The 18,892-nt window shown below is 40.1% G+C and overlaps 1 protein-coding gene across 1 annotated transcript in view; it reads left to right on the forward strand.

Annotated features, from left to right (window-relative positions):
* Positions 1 to 17,791: 17,791 nt before the first annotated feature.
* The window catches only part of glis2b (GLIS family zinc finger 2b), a 95,576-nt gene continuing 94,475 nt past the window's right edge, over positions 17,792 to 18,892 (forward strand). Inside the window, exon 1 of the mRNA XM_061884832.1 lies at positions 17,792 to 18,304. The gene's annotated coding sequence lies outside the window, so the exon portion shown is untranslated. The remainder of the gene's footprint in view (positions 18,305 to 18,892) is intronic.

Here is an 18,892-nt window from a genome sequence, read left to right on the forward strand (position 1 = left end):
TTTCCACGTTGTGCGATTCAGAATCGATTCTCTTTTTTTTTTTTTATATATATATATTTTTTTTTAATCAATCCAACAAAACAATACACAGCAATACCATAACAATGCAATCCGATTCCAAAACCAAACCTGAGCCAGCAACACTCAGAACTGCAATAAACAGAGCAATTGAGAGGAGACACAAACACGACACAGAACAAACCAAAAGTAGTGAAACAAAAATGAATATTATCAACAACAGTATCAATATTAGTTATAATTTCAGCATAGCAGTGATTAAAAATCCCTCATTAACATTATCATTAGACATTTATAAAAATAAAAAAGAACAATTGTGTCACAGTGGCTTACACTTGCATCGCAACTCATAAGCTTGACAACACACTGTGTCCAATGTTTTCACAAAGATAAAATAAGTCCTATTTTTGGTTCGTTTAATTGTTAAAAAAAATGTACATTATTGCAATTAGTTGATAAAACATTGTCCTTTACAATTATAAAACCGTTTTACAAAAATCTACTACTCTGCTAGCATGTCAGCAGACTGGGGTAGATCCTGCTGAAATCCTAAGTATTGAATGAATAGAGAATCCTTTTAAATCGGGAAAAAATCGTTTTTGAATTTATAATTGTGTTGAAATGGAAAAAAAAAATCGATTTTGAATGGAATCGTGAGACACCCAAAGATTTGCAGCCCTAATATCTATGTATTCCTGCATACATATCTATGCATGCATACATACCTATTAGGGCTGCGGATCTTTGGGTGTCCCACGATTCGATTCAATATCGGTTCTTGGGGTCACGATTCGATAATATATGGATTTTTTTCGATTCGAGTCGACTCTCGATTCAAAAACGATATTTTTCCGTTTCAAAACGAGAAACGATTCTGAAACGCACAACGTATTCCATTCCATTCGTATCGATTTTTTCCCACACCCCTAATATATATATATATATATATATATATATATATATATATATAAACTAAAAGCTTACCATTGTTATATTTGCATAGTTTGTATATATTATTAATGTTGTAAATACAAATATTCATATATCTAGAAAGGGTGGTCTTAAAGAGGTAGGTATTTTTCGGCGGTCTCAAGAAGGTAACAAATACAAGAATGTGTGTGTGTGTGTGTGTGTGTGTGTGTGTGTATGTGTGTGTGTGTGTGTGTGTGTGTGTGTGTGTGTGTGTGTGCAGCTGATCGGGTGGCTTTCAAGGCGGGAAACAGCTGGTCAGAGTCACACTACCAAAAAGCCTCCTTCCGCAGAGACGAGGCACTGCATGTAAACAAAGGACTACACTGGCGGCTGCTCTAGCACAGCAGTGTGTCTTTACTCTGCCTTCAATACTGCTTTTCCCACCAGTATTCTGGCATTAGTCATCTATGAAAATAAAAAACATGTAGTATGCGAATAAATTGGGATTTTGGGGGTAGGGAAGGGTCATAATCTTGAAAAATGTCCTCGACAGTACTCACAAAAAGTTAGATTGCTGGTGACTGGGAAGCAATCCGGTTTTCATACGGGAGGGAAAAACATTTCAGTATAGCCACCGCCAGTGCAAAATGTCAGTAGTATTAGACCAGGGGTGCCCACACTTTTTCTGCAGGCGAGGTACTTTTCAATTGACCAACTCGAGGGGATCTACCTCATCTTTATATATCATTTATATTTATTTATTTATGAAAGAGACATTTTTGTAAACAAGTTAAATGTGTTTAATGATAATACAAGCATGTGTAACACATATAGATGTCTTTCTTTCACGAAGACAAGAATATAAGTTGGTGTATTACCTGATTCTGATGACTTGCATTGATTGGAATCAGACAGTAATGATGATAACGCCCAAATTTTCAAATGGAGGAGAAAAAAAAGTTGTCCTTTCTGTACAATACCACATGAAAGTGGTTGGTTTTTGGCATCTAATTAATCCAGCTTCCATACACTTTACAAGAAAAACATTGGCGGCAAATTCCGTAGCTTGCTTGATTGACATTCACGGCACCCGAGGGTCTTGTGAGATGATGCTGGCTGCTGCCAGTTCATTATTATGAAAAAATGACAGAGAGGAAGGCGAGAAACACTTTTTATTTCAACAGACTTTCGCGCCGTCCCTTCCGTCAAAACTCTAAAGGCCGACTGCACATTTCCTATTTTCACAATAAAAACCCTGCTTCATGCTGCCTGCGCTAACAAAATAAGAGTCTCGGAAAGCTGGCGTGCACAAGTGATGTGCACGCCAGCTTTCTGAGGGATCGCTTGTGCACGCCAGTTTTCCGAGACTCTGTATTTAGTTAGCGCAGGCAGCATGAAGCAGGGCTTTTATTGTGAAGATAGGAAATGTGCAGTCGGCCTTTAGAGTTTTGACGGAAGGTACGGCGCGAGAGTCTGTTGAAATAAAAAGTGTTTCTCGCCTTCCTCTCGGTCATTTTTAATAATAATGATCTTGCAGCAGCCAGCGTCATCTCACAAGACCCTCCGGTACCGTGAATGTCATTTAAGTGACGTCTTGGTGAAGATTGATGATCACTAATTTTTAGGTCTATTTTTTTTAAAAGGCTGGCTGGAGATCGACTGACACACCCCCCGCGGTCGACTGGTAGCTCGCGATCGACGTAATGGGCACCCCTGTATTAGACTAAGTCTACACTAAGCCGGATAACCCCTTAAACCAAGGGTGTCAAATATTCGGCCCATGGGCCGGATCAAGCCCACGAAAAGGTTTTATCCAGCCTGAAAGAAGATTTTGGTAAGTACAGAAATTAGCTGAAATTTTTGAATGAAAGAAACTGCTCTTCTAAATGTGTCCACTGGATGTCGCAATATCAATTATTTGTATCCCATGCCCAGGGGTGCATGACTTCAGAGGGGGCGGAGCTATGTGCCCGGTGAAGATAGAGGACTGGGGACACATTATTTGGGCGCACATAAGTATGCTGAAATAACATGTATCCCCTTCTAACTTCATGTGTGATTCATGAAATGAGTCCAAATTCACAGGTTTTGCTGTAGATCAGGGGTCACCAACGCAGTGCCCGCAGGCACCAGGTAGCCCGTAAGAACCAGATGAGTAGCCCGCTGGCCTGTTTCAAAAATAGCTCTAAGAGCAGTACTTACCAGTGAGCTGCCTCTATTTTTTTAAATTGTATTTATTTACCAGCAAGCGGGTCTCGCTTTGCTCGACATTTTTAATTCTAAGAGTGACAAAACTCAAATAGAATTTGAAAATCCAAAAAAATATTTTAAAGACTTGGTCTTCACTTGTTTAAATAAATGTATTTATTTTTTTTACATTGCTTCTTATAACTTTCAGAAAGACAATTTTAGAGAAAAAATATAACCTTAAAAATGATTTTAGGATTTTTAAACACATATACCTTTTTACCTTTTGAATTCTTTCCTCTTCTTTCCTGACAATTTAAATCAATGTTCAAGTAATTTTTTTTTTTAATATTGTAAAGAACAATAAATCAACTTTAATTTAATTCTTCATTTTAGCTTCTCTTTTTTCGACGAAGAATATTTGTGAAATATTTCTTCAAACTTATTATGATTAAAATTCAAAAAAATTATTCTGGCAAATCTAGAAAATCTGTAGAATCAAATTTAAATCTAATTTCAAAGTCTTTTGAATTTCTTTTAAAGTTTTTGTTCTGGAAAATATAGATGAAATGAGGATTTGTCTTTGTTAGAAATATTGCATGGTCCAATTTGTTATATATTCTAACAAAGTGCAGATTGGATTTTAACCTATTTGAAACATGTCATAAAAATTCTAAAATTAATCTTAAACAGGAAAAATTACTAATGATGTTCCATAAATTATTTAAATTTTTTTTCAAAAGATCCGAATTAGCTAGTTTTTCTCTTCTTGTTTTCGGTAGAACTTTGAGCTTTAAAGAGTCAAAATTGTAGATAAACCATGTTTCAAAATGTAATTTTCATTTTTTTTTTGCGTTTTTTCCTCTTTTAAACTGTTCAATTAAGTGTTTTTTTCATCATTTATTCTCTACAAAAAAGACAGAAATACAATTTATTTAAGTGTGTATCAAACTGGTAGCCCTTCGCGTTAATCAGTGCCCAAGAATAGCTCTTGGTTTCAAAAAGGTTGGTGACCCCTGTTGTAGATGATGCTAGATATTTACAGAATACACCACATGATGTTACTACATCAGTAAATTACATTAATATCATGCTGTAATTTGATTTTGATATTACCATTTATTACGTCTTCTGATATATTACGATTTTACACCAATGTGAACATTTTAAAACCCTGCCAGACTCAAACTTATTTGACTGATGAACATTATCACATCATTTGTTCTCGACAAATGAAGATAGACTACTATGAACAGCAACATGTAAGTGTAAAAAACCCACATTATGATTTTTGTGTTTTTATATTTTGCTTGTTCTATTTTTAAACAAAAGGAAAAAATTTGATGTTGACTTTATCTTTACATTATGACATGATTTTACCAGTCCGGCCCACTTGGGAATAGATTTTCTTCTATGTAGCCCCTGAGCTAAAATGAGTTTGACACCCCTGCCTTAAACGAATAATTATTTAGCCTAAGCCCCGTTTCAGCCACACTAAATTGTTTAAGGTTCGCCTCCTCGGACAATTTTTTACATGGGTAAGTGTGCCGTGTATTTCTTGAATCTCCAGCCCTTAGCTTTGTATGGACTCATTGATCGTTTCCAAACTGAGTTCGCAGAGGAAGTGACGGTAGAAAGACTGCGCCCCAAACAGGAAGTGACGTCCGAACGTGCCACAGCCAGCTTCATAATAAAGCGGTTTGGTAACTCTGAAGTAACCGCTGGAAATATGGAGGCGAGTCATCCAGACATGCCCGTCTTTCTACCTCCGTCTGTACAGACGCTTGTGGAAATCCCACATGAATACCTTAAGAGAACGCGATTGCAGCTATTTGGGATACAACACTTCTCAGACGGCAAGAGAACTTTCGAATGTCCAGGTCAGCTGTGGTTCTCCTTAACGAAAAACTTTGTCCATTTGTCGAAGGAGAGTCAACGAGAATGCAGGCTCCTGTGAATGTGATAAAAAAGGTAGCGTACGATTCGTATTGCCTGGCCGTCGAGGGAACACTAACTACGGAAAACGGCGAATGCATTTGGACTGGCAAAGCAGACTGTATCAGGTATTGTCTGCCATGTATGTCGCGGACTCTACGTCCAGAGTATTTAAAGTCACCAAAAACGAATGGACAATGAAGGTGAAGGCAAACCACTTTGTGTGTGTGGACAAGGATAAGATTAGGTGGGATTTACCCTGGATAACCTTAGCTTAGTGTAGAAGGGGCCTAAGCCTGAAGCAAGGAAGAAGGAATAATTTTCACTAGAGATAGGTTGATTGGCAATACTAAATTGGCCCAACTGTGTTAATATGAGTGAGAATGTTGTCTGTGTTGGACCAGCGATGAGATGGCGACTTGTCCAGGGTATACCGCGACTTCCATCCGAATGCAGCTGAGATAGGCTCCAGCACCCCGCGCAACCCCGAAAGGGACAAGCGGTAGAAAATGGATGGTTAGATGTCCCGATCAACATTTTTGACCTCTGATCTCGATCCAATACTTTGACAATAAGGTATGGAACTGAAACTGTTTTATAGCAAATAACTCAAATAAAATAATCTAATTAAGCTTACATCATTACATTTGCTAGTATTGTTGTGAATCAGATGATGCATTTGTGGTATTGAATGCTACATAGTATTTTTAATAATATAAAGTGGCTAGTGCACAATAACTAAAAGCAAAAACTATTATTGGCTCCCATTTATGCTAAACCAACTTTTACCGATTGGTACCCGTTTTATCTATTTGGGACCTGCATAAGTCCCGAAAATTTGACATTAAACACGGAAGCATGGAGAAGATATTTATAAAACAATCTTGCCTTCCTTCATACTTATTCTAAACGAGTTGTTTGGAATTTGCACAAAGTATGTCGTTTTTTCCATTGGTGACGTCAATAGGTATCTCCATATATGGTAAAGGTTTACCCAAAGACCATCCCCTATCGTTAAAGTTAAAGTTCCAATGATTGTCACACACACACTAGGTGTGGTAAAATTTGTCCTCTGCAATTGACCAATCCCCTTGACTGCCCCCTGGGAAGTGAGGGGAGGAGTGGGCATCAGTGGTGCAGCGCCTGGGAATAATTTATGGTGATTTAACCCCCAATTCCAACCCTTGATGCCGAGTGCCAAGCAGGGAGGCAATGGGTCCCATTTTTTTATAGTCTTTGGTATGACTCGGCCGGGGTTTGAACTCACAACCTACCTATCTCAGGGCGGACACTAACCACTAGGTCACGGAGTAGGTTTTTGTTGCCATTTCTAATACAAAGTAGCATATAGTTCTAACTTATATCTGTCAGTTGACCTGCTGTGGAAGCACGAAGAACTACAACACGGCTGACGGGGAGTGGAGGCACGTAAAACTGCATATCCTGAAGAGACAGTCAGAAAGTGGCTTGAAGGCGGTCTGTAAAACATGATGTTTGCAAAAATTTGACCAAAGAACTACCATCACATGTTATGTAGATCACAAGGAAGTGTTTTAAATGTAAAAAAATCTAAATATGACACCTTTCAATCATTTGGATTTTGCCCTGAAAGTCTTCCTGTATCCACAGGTGTACTCCCTCACTAAACAATTAAGACATCAGCGTGTAAAGGATATCACCACATGCACTCAGGAAGACTTCAGAAAACCCCTGTCAGTAACGACAGTTCGTCGCTACATCTGTAAGTGTAAGTTACAACTCTACTGTGCAAAGCAAAAGCCATTTATCAACAACACCCAGAAAGGCCATCGGCTTTGCTGGGCCCGAGCTCATCTAAGATGGACTGATGCTAAGTGGAAAAGTGTTCTGTGATCTGACGAGTCCACATTTGAAATTGTTTTTGGAAACTGTGGACATAGTGTCCTCCGGAACAAAGGGGAAAAGAACCATCGGGATTGTTATAGCCCCAAAGTTCAAAAGCCAGCATCTATGATGGTATGGGGGTGTACTAGTGCCAAAGGAAGCATGAATAACTTACACATTTGTGTTAGGCCTTCAACGAGAGGCTGACTTGTCCAGGGTGTAGACTGCCTTCCGCCCAAGCGCAGCTGGGATAGGCTCTCGCACCTCCGCGTCCCTGAGAGAGACAAGCGGTAGAAAACAGATGGATGGATGGGCATCCAGAAAGTATTCACAGCGCTGAACTTTTTCCAAATGTTATGTTAATGCCCTATTCCAGTAAGGGGGCGACTCAGGACACGGTGAAGAGATTGGAACACATGTGTTTGGGCAGTTTTGCCCATTCTTCTTCGCCTATCACTTATAAAACTCCATCAGATTGGATGGGAAGCATTGGTTTTCATTCAGGATGTCTCTTTACATTGCTGCATTCATCTCAGTCTAGGGGTGTCCAAAGTGCGGCCCGGGGGCCATTTGCGGCCCACTGCTATTTGTTTAGTGGCCCGCCACACATTCAGGAAATGCTATTGCAAAAATAAAAATAAATACACACAAAAAAAAGTAGAATGAGAAGAAATCTAATGGGGAAAAGTTGCAATGTTGACACAAAGCTGCCATGCAGGCTGTTTGCTTTTCTTTATTTTGCTTATTGGCAATACTAAAAAAAAAAAAAAAAAGTAAAACATTTTTTTCTTTAAATAATGAATTATTGACCTATTTATGGCTCCAATTACTTCAAATATTTCACTTTCTAATGTTTTATGTGGACAATTTTATGTGCATATACTGTGTGGTTTTCTTTGACAAAAGAGCATAAAACCAACAAAATAATAGTTCAAACGTAAAATCGACAGCTATATCTGAAGTTGATCTCGTAACTTAAGTGTTGAATTTAAAACAAATAAAAATGTATCACTTTATGATTGGGGGACCTTTTGGACCCCAAAGATATTTAGTGGGATTTTATTTTTTTTTCCACTGATTACTCAGAAATAATACATTTACATCAATGGTGTCCTGCATTATTGAAGCTTTATATCAACCTGAAGTTGATATAGAGATTTACTGTAAGCATTACATAAAAAATGAAAATAATAATTTGAAATATTTTTAACATGTCAATGACAAAGACCCTCTATGGTCCCTGGAAGTCCTAAAGGTAAAAAAAAAAAAAAGAATCCATATATTTTGTTATGGTTTGAAAATGAAAAATATCAATACGGCCCTCGCATGGTTAAATTTTTCCGTGTGTGGCCCTCAGTGGAAAAAGTTTGGACACCCCCGTCTTAGTCTAATCAGGGAGGAAACCAAGAACCCGGTGGTCACTCTGTCGGAGCTACAGAATTCCTCTGTGGAGAGAGGAGATCCTTCCATAAGGACAACCATCTCTGCAGCAATCCACCAATCAGGCCTGCACGGTATAGTGGCCAGACGGAAGCCATTTGCGCCTGAAGGACTCTCAGACCATGAGAAACTAAATTCTCTGGTCCAATGAGACAAATATTGAACTCTTTGGCGTGAATGCCAGGTGTCATGTTTGGCAGAAACCAGGCATCGCTCATGACCAGGCCAATACCAGCCCCACAGTGAAGCATAGTGGTGGCAGCATCATGCTGTGGGGATGTAAGTTGCAACATCACTTTTAGGTGTCATGAAAACAATTGTGTTTTTTTGTTTTTTTTGTGTCATTGTTTCACCTTGCAATGTTATTCGATGTTAAATGTGTCTGACTATCAGGCCATGAAGTCATACAACTGGATGCACCTCTCCCTCTTTCACTGAAGTGGAAATCTTAACACTAAACTAAGTTTAAAAAAAAAAAAAAAAAAAAAAAATGTGATTAGAATGTCTAGACCAGGGTTCCCAACCTTTTTGAAACCAAGAGCTACTTCTTGGGTACTGATTAATGCGAAGGGCTACCAGTTTGATACACACTTAAATAAATTGCCAGAAATAGCCAATTTGCTCAATTTACCTTTAATAAAAAAATCTATATACATAAAAAATGGGTATTTCTGTCCGTCATTCCGTCATACATTTTTTTTCCTTTTACGGAAGGTTTTGTGTAGGGAATAAATTATGAAAAAAACACTTGTTTGGACGGTTTAAAAGAGGAGAAAACACGAAAAAAAATTAAATAAAATTTTGAAACATAGTTTATCTTCAATTTCGACTCTTTAAAATTCAAAATTCAACCAAAAATATGAAGAGAAAAACTAGCTAATTCGAATCTTTTTGAAAAAAAAAAAAAAAAAATTTATGCAACATCATTAGTAATTTTTCCTGATTAAGATTAATTTTAGAATTTTGATGACAAGTTTTAAATAGGTTAAAATCCAATCTGCACTTTGTTAGAATATATAACAAATTGGACCAAGCTATATTTCTAACAAAAACAAATAATTTCTTCTAGATTTTCCAGAACAAAAAATGTAAAAGAAACTCAAAAGACTTTGAAAAAAGATTTAAATTTGATTCTACAGATTTTCTAGATTTGCCTGAATAATTTTTTTGAATTTTAATCATAATAAGTTTGAAGAAATATTTCACAAATATTCTTCGGCAAAAAAACAGAAGCTAAAATGAGAATTCAATTAAAATGTATTTATTATTCTTTACAATATAAAAAAAATATTTTACTTGAACATTGATTTAAATTGTCAGGAAAGAAGGGAAAGGAATTCAAAAGGTAAAAAGGTATATGTGTTTAAAAATCCTAAAATCATTTTTAAGGTAGTATTTTTTCTCTAAAATTGTCTTTCTGAAAGTTATAAGAAGCAAATTTAAAAAATTACTGAATTTATTTAAACAAGTGAAGACCAAGTCTTTAAAATATTTTCTGGGATTTTCAAATTCTATTTGAGTTTTGTCTCTCTTAGAATTAAAAATGTTGAGCAAAGCGAGACCAGCTTGCTAGTAAATAAATACAATTTAAAAAATAGAGGCAGTTCACTGGTAAGTGCTGCTATTTGGGCTATTTTTAGAACAGGCCAGCGAGCTACTCATCTGGTCCTTACGGGCGACCTGGTGTGTGGGTGACCCCTGGTTTAGAAAACATAATTACTAAATTATTGTAGAATGCATGTGCCAACTTAGATTTTTAACTAGGTATGTATGTGTTGTAGTTTTACATCGTTTGGGTGAGGGTTCTAGTCCAAATGGCATATGTACCTTGCACAATACACGGGGACGTAGCACTTCACAAACGTTTACATATTGTGAAAAATTCTTATAACGACTAGAAAAATAATGCACGTGAGAATGTGCAAGTTCTAAATGTTTAAACCAGATTTCAGCAATTCATGTTGTGTTATTTCAAGCCCTTCCAGTAACAATATTTGAAACTGTGCCTCTCTGCTTTTCAAATGAAAGGAACTTCTTTTTGGAGTACACTCTACTGTATGTCATTTCCGATGCCTCCCACTAATCTGGGTTCTGCCAGCATGTCCTGGGTCTTCCCTGAAGTTTTCATCCTGTTAAATCTTTTGTTGCCTAAGATATTTTGATTAATAAAAAATACGATTGCTGTGTTGACATTTGTTGTTATGGAGCTTTGTAAGCAATCCCAGTGCAAATGAACCCTTAGTTGTTACAGTGGCGGGCCGTGCATTTCCACCTTGGCCTTCAAAATACCATAATTGATGTCACCACCTGACCATTGCTGGGGAAATACTATGCAGGAACACATCTACGCCTTACTGGCCATTGAATCACATAAACAGTGTACAAAACGTGATATTTTCTGGCGCATTTAAAAATCAACTAAAATGCATCAGCACTTAAAACATCTTATGTGGTACTGTCAAAATAAAAATTGCAAAAAAACATTAAAAGTGAAAAAAATAACATATTTGAACTCACAATTTACTGAATTTATTCAACGGCGTATGAGGCAGTAGTACCCCTCGTCGTCAGCTTATTCGAGTGGAAATGGCGAGCATTTCTCCATTTCATCACCTGTAAAGTTGAGCTCGCTTCCGGGGTTGGCCGAGATTGTCTCACAAGATGTAGTTTCTCTTTAAATATCCTTCTTGAAAATGGCCTTGCAAATATATATCTGCCACCTAATCAAGGTTTTCTTCTCTGCTATCCCGGTCAAGCTACGGCGCAACACTTCCCACTTCTAGCTGAATTGAATCCTGTGATTGGATACTCACTTTGGAATGACAGGTGAGTATCCAATCACAGTCTCATTAACATCAGGTTACCTAGATAGGCTACTGTCAACAACTTGTGATTTGATTGGCTATCGAAACTGTCTATCAACTCTATGTATTCTCAAATTAATCCGCTAACGGTCCCGATGAGTATCCAATCATAGGACGCGTAAATCTCACGTTCAACATGAGGACCGCTAGAAGGCCTTGCTGACAACAAATCGTGATCTAATTGGCTATTGCAATTGTCTATCAACTGTATGTGCCCGATCACACAGTGCATGGACGCCCGTATTGTTGATACTGAAGGCCTTGGGCAGATTTGGTACAACATGGCAACATAAGATAGCTGAATTCTTATTGGATACAAACTAAAACTGGAAGGAGCATAATACGACATGAAGAAAATATGAATACTTTTAGATATTAAGGGAAAGCAAATCAAAAAATAATTTTATCTTTAATAATGATCATAATTTCTGGTTATGTTAGACCAGCACAGAAGGCCTTGCTGGCCCTGACAGCACACGAGAGTTGTTAGTGTATTTGTTTTGACAGCGTAAGTGCAAATACACAAATTCTGGTCCCACCCGGGCTATCCATCAATTTTCTACCACTTGTCCTTTATAGGGTGGCGGGGGGTGCTGGAGCCTATCTCAGTGGCAAAAGAGCGGAAGGCAAGGTACAACCTGGACAAGTCCCCACCTCATCGCAGGGCCAACACAGATAGACAACATTCACACTCACATTCACACACTGGGGCCAATTTAGTGTTGCCAATCAACCTATCCCCAGGTGCACATCTTTGGAGGTGGGAGCAAGCCAAAGTACCCGGAGGGAACCCACGCAATCACAAAACATGCAAACACCACATAGAAAGACCCCAGGACCTTCGTATTGTGAGACACTCGTACTAACCCGTTTCACCGTGCTGCCCACCCAGGCCCAATGTTGCAACATTTCTGTTAAATGGTTAGGTTAGCTTTCATTTTCTGCATCAGAGGCCCCCATTAACAACAAAAGGTTAAATTTCTATTTCTGCTCTTTTTTTTTTAATATTTTTGTTTATAGTATAAAATATCAATGGCGTTTGACAGTAGTACCCTCTAGTGGTGGCGTTGGACATGGCTTCAGAGTGCGGTTTAGCTCGGTTGGTAGAGTGGCCGTGCCAGCAACTTGAGGGTTGCAGGTTCAATTCCCGCTTCCGCCATCCTAGTCACTGCCGTTGTGTCCTTGGGCAAGACACTTTACCCACCTGCTGCCAGTGCCAACCCCCCCTGGTTTAAATGTAACTTAGATATTGAGTTTCACTATGTAAAGCGCTTTAAGTCACTAGAGAAAAAGCGCTATATAAATATAATTCACTTCACTTCATTCAAATTACAATGCATAAACTCAACATTTAAGTACGACAATAATGCTTAATTTTACATATTTATTTGACAATAAATGTATTGCTGCGGTTGTTCACCTCATGTTTTGATTGGGGGCGCAGAACATTAGAAACGGTTTTCTTAAGTATGATGCAGGGCAATCCAGATTGTGCACATACACTTTTTTGTGCTGATGTGGAATCCAGTAGTGTCAAACTTACGGCCAGCGAACAGGTTTTATCCGGCTTGAGGGATGAGTTTGCCAAGTATAAAAATTTGCCAAAATTTTTGAATTTAAGAAACTGCTGTTCTAAATGCGTCCACTAGATGTCGCAATAGCAATTATTTGTATCTTTGTAGATGATGCTACATATGTAAAAAAAAAAAAAATTACATTTCAGTGCACCAGTCGATAAATAACATCCTGTAATTTGATTTTGATAATTTTTTTTTTATCTTGAGTTGACTGAGGGCAGCACGGTGTGACAGGGGTTAGTGCATGTGCCTCACAATACAAAGGTCCTGAGTTGTCCTAGGTTCAATCCGGGATCTTTCTGTGTGGAGTTTGGATGTTCTCCCCATGACTGCGTGGGTTCCCTCCGGGTACTCCAACTTCTTCCCACCGCCAAAAAAAATGCACCTGGGGATAGGTTGATTGGGAACACTAAATTGGCCCTAGTGTGTGAATATGAGTGTGAATGTTGTCTATCTGTGTTGGCCCTGCGATGAGGTGGCGACTTGTCCAGGGTGTACACCGCCTTCCGCCCGAATGCAGCTTAGGTAGGTTCCAGCAACCCCGAACGGGACAAGCGGTAGAAAATGGATGGATGGAGTTGACTGGAGTTTTGGTTTCATCTGACCACATGACATTCTCCCAATCCTCTGCTGTATCATCCATGTATCCATTTTGGTATAAACTCAAGTCGTCGTGTTTGGAGGAAGAAGAATACTGAGTTGCATCCCAAGAACACCATACCTACTGTGAAGCATGGGGGTGGAAACATCATGCTTTGGGGCTGTTTTTCTGCTAAGGGGACAGGACGATTTGATCCGTGTTAAGGAAAGAATGAATGGGGCCATGTATCGTGAGATTTTGAGCCAAAACCTCCTTCCATCAGTGAGAGCTTTGAATGGTTGACCAAATACTTATTTTCCGCCATAATTTACAAATAAATTATTTAAAATTCCTACAATGTGAATTCCTGAATTTTTTTTTTCACATTCTGTCTCTCGCAGTTGAAGTGTACCTATGATGAAAATTACAGACCTCTGTCATCATTTTACTTGGGAGAACTTGCACAATCGGTGGCTGACTAAATACTTTTTTGCCCCACTGTATATATATATATATATATATATATGTATATATATATATTAGGGCTGTGAATCTTTGGTTGTCCCACGATTCTATTCAATATCGATTCCTGGGGTCACGATTCAATATATCAATTTTTTCGATTCGATTCTCAATTGAAAAACGATATTTTTCCGATTCAAAACGATTCTGTATTCATTCAATACATAGGATTTCAGCAGGATCTATCCCAGTCTGCTGACATGCTAGCAGAGTAGTAGATTTTTTTTTTTTAAAAGCTTTTATAAAATTGTAAAGGACAATGTTTTATCAACTGATTGCAATAATGTAAATTTGTTTTAACTATTAAACGAACCAAAATATGACTTATTTTATCTTTGTGAAAACATTGGACACAGTGTGTTGTCAAGCTTATGAGATGCGATGCAAGTGTAAGCCACTGTGACACTATTCTTTTCTTATTATTTTTATAAATGTCTAATGATAATGTCAATGAGGGATTTTTAATCACTGCTATGCTTAAATTATAATTAATATTAATACTGTTGTTGATAATATTCATTTTTGTTTCATTACTTTGTTCTGTGTCGTGTTCGTCCATCCATCCATCTTCTTCCGCTTATCCGAGGTCGTGTCACGGGGGAAACAGCCTAAGCAGGGAAACCCAGACTTCCCTCTCCCCAGCCACTTCGTCTAGCTCTTCCCGGGGGATCCCGAGGCGTTCCCAGGCCAGCCGGGAGACATAGTCTTCCCAACGTGTCCTGGGTCTTCCCCGTGGCCTCCTACCGGTTGGACGTGCCCTAAACACCTCCCTAGGGAGGCGTTCGGGTGGCATCCTGACCAGATGCCCGAACCACCTCATCTGGCTCCTCTCGATGTGAAGGAGCAGCGGCTTTACTTTGAGCTCCTTCCGGATGGCAGAGCTTCTCACCCTATCTCTAAGGGAGAGCCCCACCACACGGCGGAGGAAACTCATTTCGGCCGCTTGTACCCGTGATCTTTTCCTTTCGGTCATGACCCAAAGCTCATGACCATAGGTGAGGATGGGAACGTAGATCGACCGGTAAATTGAGAGCTTTGCCTTCCGGCTCAGCTCCTTCTTCACCACAACGGATCGGTACAACGTCCGCATTACTGAAGACGCCGCACCGATCAGTCTGTCGATCTCACGATCCACTCTTCCCTCACTCGTGAACAAGACTCCTAGGTACTTGAACTCCTCCACTTGGGGCAGGGTCTCCTCCCCAACCCGGAGATGGCATTCCACCCTTTTCCGGGAGAGAACCATGGACTCGGACTTGGAGGTGCTGATTCTCATTCCGGTCGCTTCACACTCGGCTGCGAACCGATCCAGTGAGAGCTGAAGATCCCGGTCAGATGAAGCCATCAGGACCACATCATCTGCAAAAAGCAGAGACCTAATCCTGCGGTCACCAAACCGGAACCCCTCAACACCTTGACTGCGCCTAGAAATTCTGTCCATAAAAGTTATGAACAGAATCGGTGACAAAGGACAGCCTTGGCAGAGTCCAACCCTCACTGGAAATGTGTTCAACTTACTGCCGGCAATGCGGACCAAGCTCTGACACTGATCATACAGGGAGCGGACCGCCACAATAAGATAGTCCAATACCCCATACTCTCTGAGCACTCCCCACAGGACTTCCCGAGGGACACGGTCGAATGCCTTCTCCAAGTCCACAAAGCACATGTAGACTGGTTGGGCAAACTCCCATGCACCCTCAAGAACCCTGCCGAGAGTATAGAGCTGGTCCACAGTTCCACGACCAGGACGAAAACCACACTGTTCCTCCTGAATCCGAGGTTGGACTATCCGGCGTAGCCTCCTCTCCAGTACACCTGAATAAACCTTACCGGGAAGGCTGAGGAGTGTGATCCCACGATAGTTGGAACACACCCTCCGGTCCCACTTCTTAAAGAGAGGAACCACCAATTAATTAAAAAAATCGATTTTTTAAAAATGAGAATCGATTCTGAATCGCACAGTGTAAACGATTCAATTCGTATTCTAAACGATTTTCCCCCCACACCCTTAATATATATATATATATATATATATATATATATATATATATACATATATATATATATATATATATATATATATATATATATATATATATATATATCCTGGCCCCCGGCCAAATTGTTCTAACCCAATGCGGCCCCCCGAGTGAAAAAGTTTGGGGACCCCTGGTATAAAGTATAAACAACGACAAATAAAGAGAGTACTATTAGCTGCAACATGGGTGTGTAAAAAAAACAAAAAAACATCAACATTATTTGTACATGTTCAGAATGTGCCTGTTCTATTTTTAAACGAACAATCTGAAGTTGTCTTTATTTTTAACGGACGGCATAGCTCGGTTGGTAGAGTGGCCGTGCCAGCAACTTGAGGGTTGCAGGTTCGATTCCCGCTTGTGCCATCCTTGTCACTGCCGTTGTGTCCTTGGGCAAGACACTTTACCCACCTGCTCCCAGTGCCACCCACACTGGTTTAAATGTAACTTAGATATTGGGTGTCACTATGTAAAGCGCTTTGAGTCACTTGAGAAAAGCGCTATATAAATATAATTCACTTCACTTCACTTAAGTTATCGAGCTGTGATTTTACCAGTGGCGCAGTGGAAGAGTGGCTGTGCGCAACCCGACGGTTGTTGGTTCATCCCCACCTAGTACCAACCTCATCACGTCCTTTGTGTTCTGAGCAAGACACTTCACCCTTGCTCCTGATGGGTGCTGGTTAGCGCCTTGTAAACATTGATTGATTGATTGATTGATTGCATGGCAGCTCCCTCCATCAGTGTGTGAATGTGTGAATGTGGAAGTAGTGTCAAAGCGCTTTGAGTACCTTGAAGGTAGAAAAGCGCTATACGGAATAAACTAATCCGGTTACTTTTAGACCTCCACCCCAGATCACACCTCAATCCAACCCACTTCTCCAAAGTGGGCTGGCTCAGGGTGGAGGACAGAGTAAAACAACTTGCACTGAGCCTAGTCTATAAAATCCGCTACACCTCCTTGATACCGAAGTACATGTCAAATTACTTCCTTAACGTAAATGACCGCCATAACCACAACACCAGGGGGAGCTCCACAAACCACGTTAAACCCAGATTTCGATCTAACAAAGGTTTTAACTCGTTCTCTTTCTATGCCACATCAATGTGGAATGCACTCCCAACAGGTATAAAAGTAAGTGCATCTCTATCCTCCTTCAAAACCGCTCTAAAACAACACCTCCAGGCAACTTCAACACTTTACTAATACCCTCCTCCATTCACATCCCATCTCCCCGGATTATAAACAACTCAAATGTACTTCTAATGTATATACTTGTTCTTATGCTATCTGAACTCACTATGTTCTCTGCTGGCTGTACATATCCTACTAAATAAGACCTACACTGTTTCAATGTCCACATTTCTCTGTTGATGCAATTGTTGATGACTGAAATACTGATATCAACCAAAGCTCCTCATCCCACCCTCCGGATTGTAAATAATGTAAATAATTCAATGTACATACTATGATGATTAACTTGTGTGATGACTGTATTATGTTGATAGTATATATTTGTACCATGAATTGATTAACGTGGACCCCGACTTAAACAAGTTGAAAAACTTATTCGGGTGTTACCATTTAGTGGTCAAATGTACGGAATATGTACTGAACTGTGCAATCTACTAATAAAAGTATCAATCAATCAATCAATACAAGTACAACCACTTGGGAGTAGCTTTTTCTCCAAGTGGCCCCGGATCTGAAAGGAGTTTTGACGCCCCTGGTGTAATCCCAATTTGTATTTCTAGGCATAAAAAGCAAGAGATGTTACCATCAGGACGGAAGGAGGGGAGGGAGGACCGGAGGAGGGGCCGTGCAGGGGCGGAGCTGCAGGCATGCGCTGAGCTGGCAGACACCGCTGGGCTGCTCCTCCTGACGGGCTGGCTGGGGCTGGCTGGCTGCTTGGGGCTGCTGGCTGCTGGGCGGCACACGGACGACGGCGGCTGCAGCGGCGAGGGAGGTGGGGAGACACGACACAGCTCTCCTTCCTGGGGAAGAGACGAGACATCATCTCCCACCAGACCTCCACATTAAAACAACGACGAGCGAAGAAGACGAAATACCCGCCCTGCCACCATTTTCGTGCCATCCCTAACTTCCCCCCCTCGGAGGAACCACTTGACCATTAAGCGATGCGTTAAATCAAACACCATTTCTTCTCCTTTCAAGTGTTGCTACTGACTTGCTGTCAAGTTTGGGAATAAAACATGCGAAATGGTGTGGGAGGAGAGCAGCTCTCCAGACGCCTCTTGAGACTGGCCAGCTGCCCCCAGTGAGGAAGGCACAATTTGACGAGGAGCGATCGGCTCTGACCAGCTTGCTGGACTTTTTTTTTTGGCTTTCCTTCTCATCCCTTAAAGGTAAGAAACCCTCCTCATCCTGTGTCGTTGTTTTTGCAAGAATGTGCAGGGGTTCAAACCGGGGCACTGACCTATTTTTTTCGAGCCTCTGAGGCGGTGTGGACTCCCCCTCACTGCCTCACTCATGCACTCAAGGACCGGCGTTTCTGCACTCGCCACCCACTCATAACTTCCTCTATTCAGCCAGTGTTTTTCACCCTTTCCTGAGCAAAGGCACGTTTTTTTCATTGAAAAAAATCCCGAGGCACACAACCAGTAGAAATCATTGAAAAATGAAATTCAGCAGCCGATATTGACAATTAAAAAAGTCATTGTCGCAACTGTTGAATATACTTTAAACTAAGGGTAGGGAACCTATGGCTCTGGAGCCAAATGTGGCTCTTTTGATGATTGCATCTGGCTCTCAGATTTATCTTTGCTGACATTGCTTAACACGATACCATGAATTGATTTACGTGGACACCGACTTAAATTGAAAAACGTATTCGGGTGTTACCATTTAGATCAGGGGTAGGGAACCTATGGCTCTGGAGCCAGATGTGGCTCTTTTGATGACTCCATCTGGCTCTTAGATAAATCTTTGCTGAC

Source organism: Nerophis ophidion, linkage group LG23 (genome assembly GCF_033978795.1).
Source record: "Nerophis ophidion isolate RoL-2023_Sa linkage group LG23, RoL_Noph_v1.0, whole genome shotgun sequence".
Taxonomy (NCBI): domain Eukaryota; kingdom Metazoa; phylum Chordata; class Actinopteri; order Syngnathiformes; family Syngnathidae; genus Nerophis; species Nerophis ophidion.